The following is a 7,220-nucleotide window of genomic DNA, read 5'->3' on the forward strand; positions in this document are numbered from 1 at the left end:
AAAAACCCAAACTGAAAATAAAACTGTCATATAAGCCAGCCATAGCACTTCCTGGTATATGCCTAAGGTACTCTAAGATGACATGCCACAAAATTATTTGTACATCCATATCAATTACTTTACTACTCACAACAAGCAAGATACTAAAACCAGCCTAGGCTGATCAATAGGTGGATTAAGAACAGGTGGTACTTGCACACAATGAAATTTTATTTAGCTATAAAACTTGAAATAAAATTTCCAGGCAAATATGTGGAGGTAGAAATCATTATGCTAAGTGAAATAAACAGACGCAGAAACATAAATATTGTATATTTTCTCTAATATGGGGAACACAGGTTTAAGTTTGTGTGTATATACATCATGGGATGAAACAAAGACAATTTAAAGGAGAGGGGAGAGAGAAAAAAAGGGCAATGGAATGCATGTGACATTTCCAGAAGAGGGGAGGGTTTGCAAGGAGGAAAGGCACAGCAAGAGCAAAGAAGACAGAACAGGTGATGAATTAGAAGAAAGTATAATGTCCCATATGCATGAGCCTTTTCTAATGAATCTATTACTTTGTATGATGCTTACAAGTTAATAATGTGATATAGAAAAAATAAAAGAAATTAAGACCTTAGGCAAACTACTGAAACTCCTTTGACTTTTGTTTCTTTGTAATATAAGTGTGATATATGCAAAAAAATCACTGCCTTCCTTGCCTGAGCTCCTCAGAGAACTAGCCCACTCATACAACTCCATGGCTTCTGTGCCATGTGGCTCAGCTCACCCTGACCACAGCTCTGTGACATGTGTCTCAGCTCACTCTGGCCATAGCTGATAGAAAGCAGTGGCCTTTCACATGCGCACACAACCAGGAATTTGGAACTTAGAAACTGAAACATCGATTCAGATGCAAGTGATTTGGGGTGGGGGCCTGAAGAAATAGCCACGGATTTGTGCTGGAAACAAGAAATGAAAGTCAAAAGCATAAATCTGAATATGGAAAACCATGGAGCACATGCAGATAGTGTCAGTCAGAAAACAAAAAGTCCAGAACAAAACAGAAGAGTAAAGACTGGCAGAGATTGTTACAACCTGAGGAATGGATGAGAGAATTTCAGTATCTGAGACTTGAGTTTTGGGTCTCTTAAGCTCTGTATTCTTTGTATATGGATGAAATCACAGATGATTCCTTATATGAAGCTACTTCCTTAAACCAGCCTGAGCTCTGACTCTAGAAATTAAATTATCCCTCCTCTCTAAGGTGGCTTTCCACCTTGAAAATCACAGAGCATGCTCTCCTTTCAACCTTTTTTTCTCAGGATTGGGTAAAGAAATATTTTGGAAACTTTGGGGTTTTTTAACGTATATGAATTTCGTATATATCTTCCTACCTACAGACTATGGAATCTTGGCCCCAAATTTGGCTCATTCTTTTGGCTATAACAAGCAGACATTGAGCTTAGAAGTACTTTTGGATGGATCCAAATAGTCTCCTTAGTTTGGACTCCAAATTCTTCAATTTGCTTCAATGTCCCAGAAGTTTTGACCCATAAACATTGTGCATTATACAAGTGCCTGCTCTTTGTTCACCACTCTCTCACAAGCAAGTGAGACTTGGAAGAACTAGAAGCAGGGCATCCTAATACATTGAGGGAAAGTGTAGCACAGCCTGGTGTGGGCAGTGTTCTGAGGGCACTTTTGCAGTGCCATCCACCCTGGGGAGATATATGTAGATACCACATTGATTGTTGAAGTTCAGATTCATTCTTTTTCTTTTCCATTTTCACTACACATAAGTCCTCAATGTGGCTACTGGCTAGTCTACCAGCTATTGGAAAGATAAGCTATTTCCATTATTGTAGAAGCTCTATTGGAAAATCTTACATTGAAAGATCTAGTACCCAGTTCTGAGATTTCAATAACCAGTTGATCCAGAGTATTTACAGAGTATTTACAGAGTGAGTAGAATGGAGTAGGATAGGGGCTCTTAGAGCAAGTAACATGTGAAGGCAACTGTAGGTAGCACTGAGGTTGACATTAAGAAGAGGACGTTAGATCCCAGGGAGGAAAAATGTACTTGTATGACAGTATAGATACACTGGGCTTGGTTGTGAGACAGAACCCTATTCCACTTGTACCAAACTTACTTGACTTCTCTACATGAAAAATGGATGACCCTTTTTGAATGTTGCAAAGGAATTGAGAGATGGAGTCCATCTTATCTAGGCTCAGAAATGAAACCATCTTCAGCTCCAGTCTGTTAGCTAAAGCCAAAACATGGTGCAAATTTTTCTTCAAAATAGGCCATGCCATGTACAAGGTCAAATGTATGTTTCATTAACTCTGTCTTCACAACTAGAAAGACCAAGACAAGTACCCTGGCCTGTAAGTAATAGTTTTCTGAAAGCTAAAAAGGACAAAAACCCACAACTGTGAACTCCTTAAGGACTGAAACTGTACTGGTTCTTACAGTAAGCAAATGCTAACAGGCAGTTGATGGGTTGTATTGACCCAGATATCAAAGGTAGGGCCCAGGACAAATTCTGGATCTCAGAAAGAGTGCCAATTTGAATCTGATATTTACTAGGGCTCCCCTCAGATTACAGATGGACTTAGTCTCAGAACTTGTAGCTCCAGCTTCAGTTATGGTGAGAAGGAAATGATTAAACATTTAGCTTTGCCCATCCCACTCAGACTCCTAATGTCTCTTTATGATCTAGTCTCTTCAATTTGGTAATTTGCCTTTGGAAATATTTTAATGTCAACTATAAACATGGAGGTTTTATTGGAAATGTCCTTATCAAGATCTTGGGTAAAGACCTAGAGCTGATCCTTTGTGCACATCTCTCTGGGGAAGTGACCATCCATTTATTCTTATCCATCATTTTCTGCTTCCTCCTCACAAAACCACTTTCCCTGTGTACCCATCATGCCCTGATTTCTTATAGTCTTTGAAATGGAATCTTGCCAAAGGCTTATTGAAAGTCTGAGTAGATTACATTCACTACTTCCCTTATCTACATGTCTATTTATTCCCTTCTAGAACATCCATAAATAAACATTGGCTCTGTCCCAAGGTTCAGTCCTTGGGGCTTTGTTCCTGTCTCTTTATTCTCTCACTTAGGGCTCCCACATACTGCTAAGGTTTTAACTGCCTCCTCTCCAGGAATAATCACTACAGCTTTATTCTCTTTGCAGGCACCAGTTCTGTACCTGGAACACTTGGCTCCCTCCTCATGCCTGAAGCTTAGTATAATACCTCCCCAGAACACTTGTCCCCCCTCTTGGTTATCCTATTTCTGTCTATTGTTTCATGGTAGCCCAGGCACTCAGAATTTGTACTGTGACTCAGCTCTTAGTCCTAACTCTCCTCCCCCACTCCCCTCCCATAAAAATTACTCATTAAGTCCCGTGTTTACTTCGTCATGCTTCTAGGATTTCTTCCTTCCTTTTTACACTGTCAGCACTCAAATTTAGGTTGCTGTGGCTTTATTCTTGGGATATTGGATGAGCCACCTTGCTATGTTTCCCCTCATACTGACTCATGTCACATACATTTATCTTAAGCCACTGGAGACACAGAGATCTATATTCAAGTTCCAGTTCTATCATTTATACGCTGTGTGAATTTTGGCAAGTTATTTTACTTCTCTAAATCTCACTTTTTTCAAAAGAGAGGCAGAGAGAATGGCTACACCAGGGCCTCAAGCCACTGTAAACAAACTCTAGATGCATGAGTCACTTTGTGCTCCTGGGTTTTACCTGTGTACTGGGGGTCGTTAAGCTTTGAAACAAGTGCCTTAAACCACTAAGCCATCTCACGACCCCTAAATCTCACTTTTATACCTAAAATAGAACTAATAGAACAAAACCTTATTAACTATTATCACTTTTCTAAGCAATGTCTTTGATATGGTAAACATGATCTCACAATGACTTTATAAGTTAGTAATTATCATAATACTTATTTTACAAATGATGAATTTGGGAAAGATTGTTCTAAGTCACATAACTAGCAAGTATTAAAGTTGATGTTCAAACCTAGGCAGATTGATTTTATAATTCATATCTAACCTTTCTGCTACCCTGCCTAATAACATAGTGGCTATTTAATAACCATATTAATAACTAACACCTTAAATACATATTTTATCTTCCCATTAAAAACCCCAGTGGGCACACAGTAGAATAAAGTTCATTAAGTTAAAAAGTATATTGTGGGACCTGAGTAGATGGCTCCAATGGTCAAAAGTGCTTGCTGGCAAAGTTGTTCTCTTTGCACAAATAGACAAATAAATTTTTTAAATAGTATATTGTGGGTGGAAATGTAGATAAAGTCCAGAAAACTAGAAAAGGCCCATGAGACTGGGGGAGTGCTTTAAAAGAAGAGGGAGGGAAAGACAATAGAACACATGAGATATTAAGGTAGAAGGGAAAATATAGGGGGCCCATCAGGGAATGGGGGGCAGACAGATAGGGAGGCAATGAACCAAAGTTAAGTATGTATAAAAATGTTTTAAGGAAACCTGCCACTTTCTAAGATAATTTTCAAAAGGAGAAATAAAGTATTAGTGTCATCTACAATCAAAGACAGTTTTTCCTTTTTCATTATGATTATGATTTTCATAATATTTTTATCATATTGGTGCTTCTGACTATAACAGATCATTGTCTATTAAGTTAATCCTCCCAGAAAAGTAGAGACACAAATAACCCATGAATGAAGAAGAATGAAAAAGGAGTCATCATCACAAACCCTACAGATAGTTTAAGGACAACAAGATGATGTCATGAATTTTACTTCAAATCAATACATTTTTCAAATTCAAAGAAATCATAATTTCCTAGGTCAGAAAACCCTAACTTACCAACACTAAAAAAATGAAGTAGAAAATCTGAAGACTCAAATGGTTAAATAAATTAATCTTCAGATATATATATATGTATGTATGTATGTATATATATATATATATATATGTGTGTGTGTGTGTGTGTGTGTGTGTGTGTGTGTGTATTGTAGACATATTAAATTTGTCCTCTGTTGCTGGCTTATTTAACCTAGTATACTATTTTCAAGATAGGTGCATTTTGTTGTAATGAGCTATGGTTTATTCATTTTATGATTCTTTCTGTGATGATATTACATTATATTTATCCATTCTATTGCTGAGCTATAATTTTTCTCTCAGTTTAATAACTATTGAAAATAATGTTGCTAGGAGAATTCTGGAAATCTTTTAGTATTGGCATGTATGCTAATTTTATAAAAAATAAACACTTGGGATTTATGTCCTTTCTTCAAATAAAAAAACAACTATTAAAAACTGGGTATAAATTTGAGTGTGGTTATATATACAACTGTAATCCCAACATTCAGGAGGCAGAGTCAGGAAGATTATAAGTTTGAGGCCAATATGAACTACCTGGAAAGACCCTGTCTTAAAAACCAAAAGAAAAACAACATCAATAAAAATAAAATAAAATAAAATAAAATAAAATAAAATAAAATAAAATAAAATAAAATAAAATAAAATAAAATAAAACCTGGTTATGGAAGGAAACCTTGAGAATTCCATGTCCTTGTAAAGCTAGGTGAGTCTGGCCTTCAGCACACACTTGGAAGACATGGAAGGCTGCCTCAACATGCACACTGGTTCCCTGGCTCTTGGCCTAGACCTGCAGAAGACATGTAGTAGCTACCTTAGAAACTTCCTGAGCAAGGAGAGGGGACTGGAGACACTATCAGGCTAGCCTGGCCCTCTGTGTTTTGACTCAGTCCATAGTATGGCCTACACTTCCTGTGAGCCCAGCTTATATGGGTGGCAAAGGACCAGCACAATGTACTTCTAGGCCACCCTTCAAGATTCCAGGGGATATTCGCCCAGCACCCCCAGTGTTTCCATTCAGTCATTAGCTAGTCTATCTTGACCCTAATGTACAGGAGGAGTAAATAGAGATCTCTGGATTGAATTTTTCATATTTTCTTACTATAGCTGTATTTTCATAAACAGTGTTAGCACGTGACTTTTTCTTTCCTTGCAATATTTTTGTAAAGTCTGCTATTAAAATTGTGTTGGCCTCATAAAATGAATTGCAAATTTCCTATGTTCTGAAAGATTTTACTTAAGATTAACTATTTTTAAAGGATTTACCAGTGATATTATTTGAGCCTAGAGTTTTCTTTAGGTATAAAATAAAGATTAATGCCTTTAACTGTTTGAGTCTTCAGATTTTCTTTTTCTCTGGAACTCTATTTTCTTTATGGGGCTGACCCTAGACTCCAGGTTGAAGGGATACCCCATACCCTCAAACATTTCTTCCTGGCTTCAGCCACACTGACCTTCACTGCATGTCTTATATTCTTACTCTTCCCTGTCTTGGCATTTTGCACATGCTGTTCCTATTTCATAAAGCATTCCTTCTGATAGTATTCATATTCTCATGTCTCAACCTGGCTCTTAGAATTTCAACTGAGGAAATATCAGATCTCTCTGTTTCTCTGTTTCTCTCTCTGTGTCTCTGTCTCAATCTTTCTCTCTCTTTCTCTGTATGTCTCATGTATCTTAGGCTATATAGCTGAAGATGACCTTGAACTCCTGAATGCTGAGATTACATCAACTTTATGCAGAATAAAATCTAGGGCTTCCTGCATGGTATATCATCACTGTACCAACTGAGCTCTATATGCAGCCTTACTGGCCTAAATTCTGGATCATCTTGTAGCCTATACATACAAAGGGCAAGAACTTTGTGGCTTTTGTTTATAGTTAAAATCCAATGGCTAACAGGTATCTCAAGTGTCTGACGCAAGGCCTCATTCCTGTCTGTTCTTGTAACTTGTCTGTGTGAAATGCCCAACACACATACACACACACACATGCAAACACACACGCACACACACACACACCACTCCTGCTATGCTATCCTTGGCAGCTTCCTTTAGCATCTGTCGTTAGTGCTTGTGTAAACTTCTGCCACTATACCAAAATCTCTGAGATAATTAGATAATAAAGAGTAGAGGTTTCCTTTTTTTCATGGTTTTAGAGTTTTGGTCCCGTGTTCAGTGAAGCCATCGTTTAAGGGTCTCTGGCACCAGATGGCAATGGCAGTGAGCATACAAGGAGAATAAAACCACTCATCTCATAGTCAGGACACATAAAAGAATGAGGAGGAAGCCAGATTTCCATAATTTCCTTCAAAGGCACACTATCATTGACCTATAGATCTCCCAT

This window comes from Jaculus jaculus, chromosome 3 (genome assembly GCF_020740685.1).
Source record: "Jaculus jaculus isolate mJacJac1 chromosome 3, mJacJac1.mat.Y.cur, whole genome shotgun sequence".
Classification (NCBI taxonomy): domain Eukaryota; kingdom Metazoa; phylum Chordata; class Mammalia; order Rodentia; family Dipodidae; genus Jaculus; species Jaculus jaculus.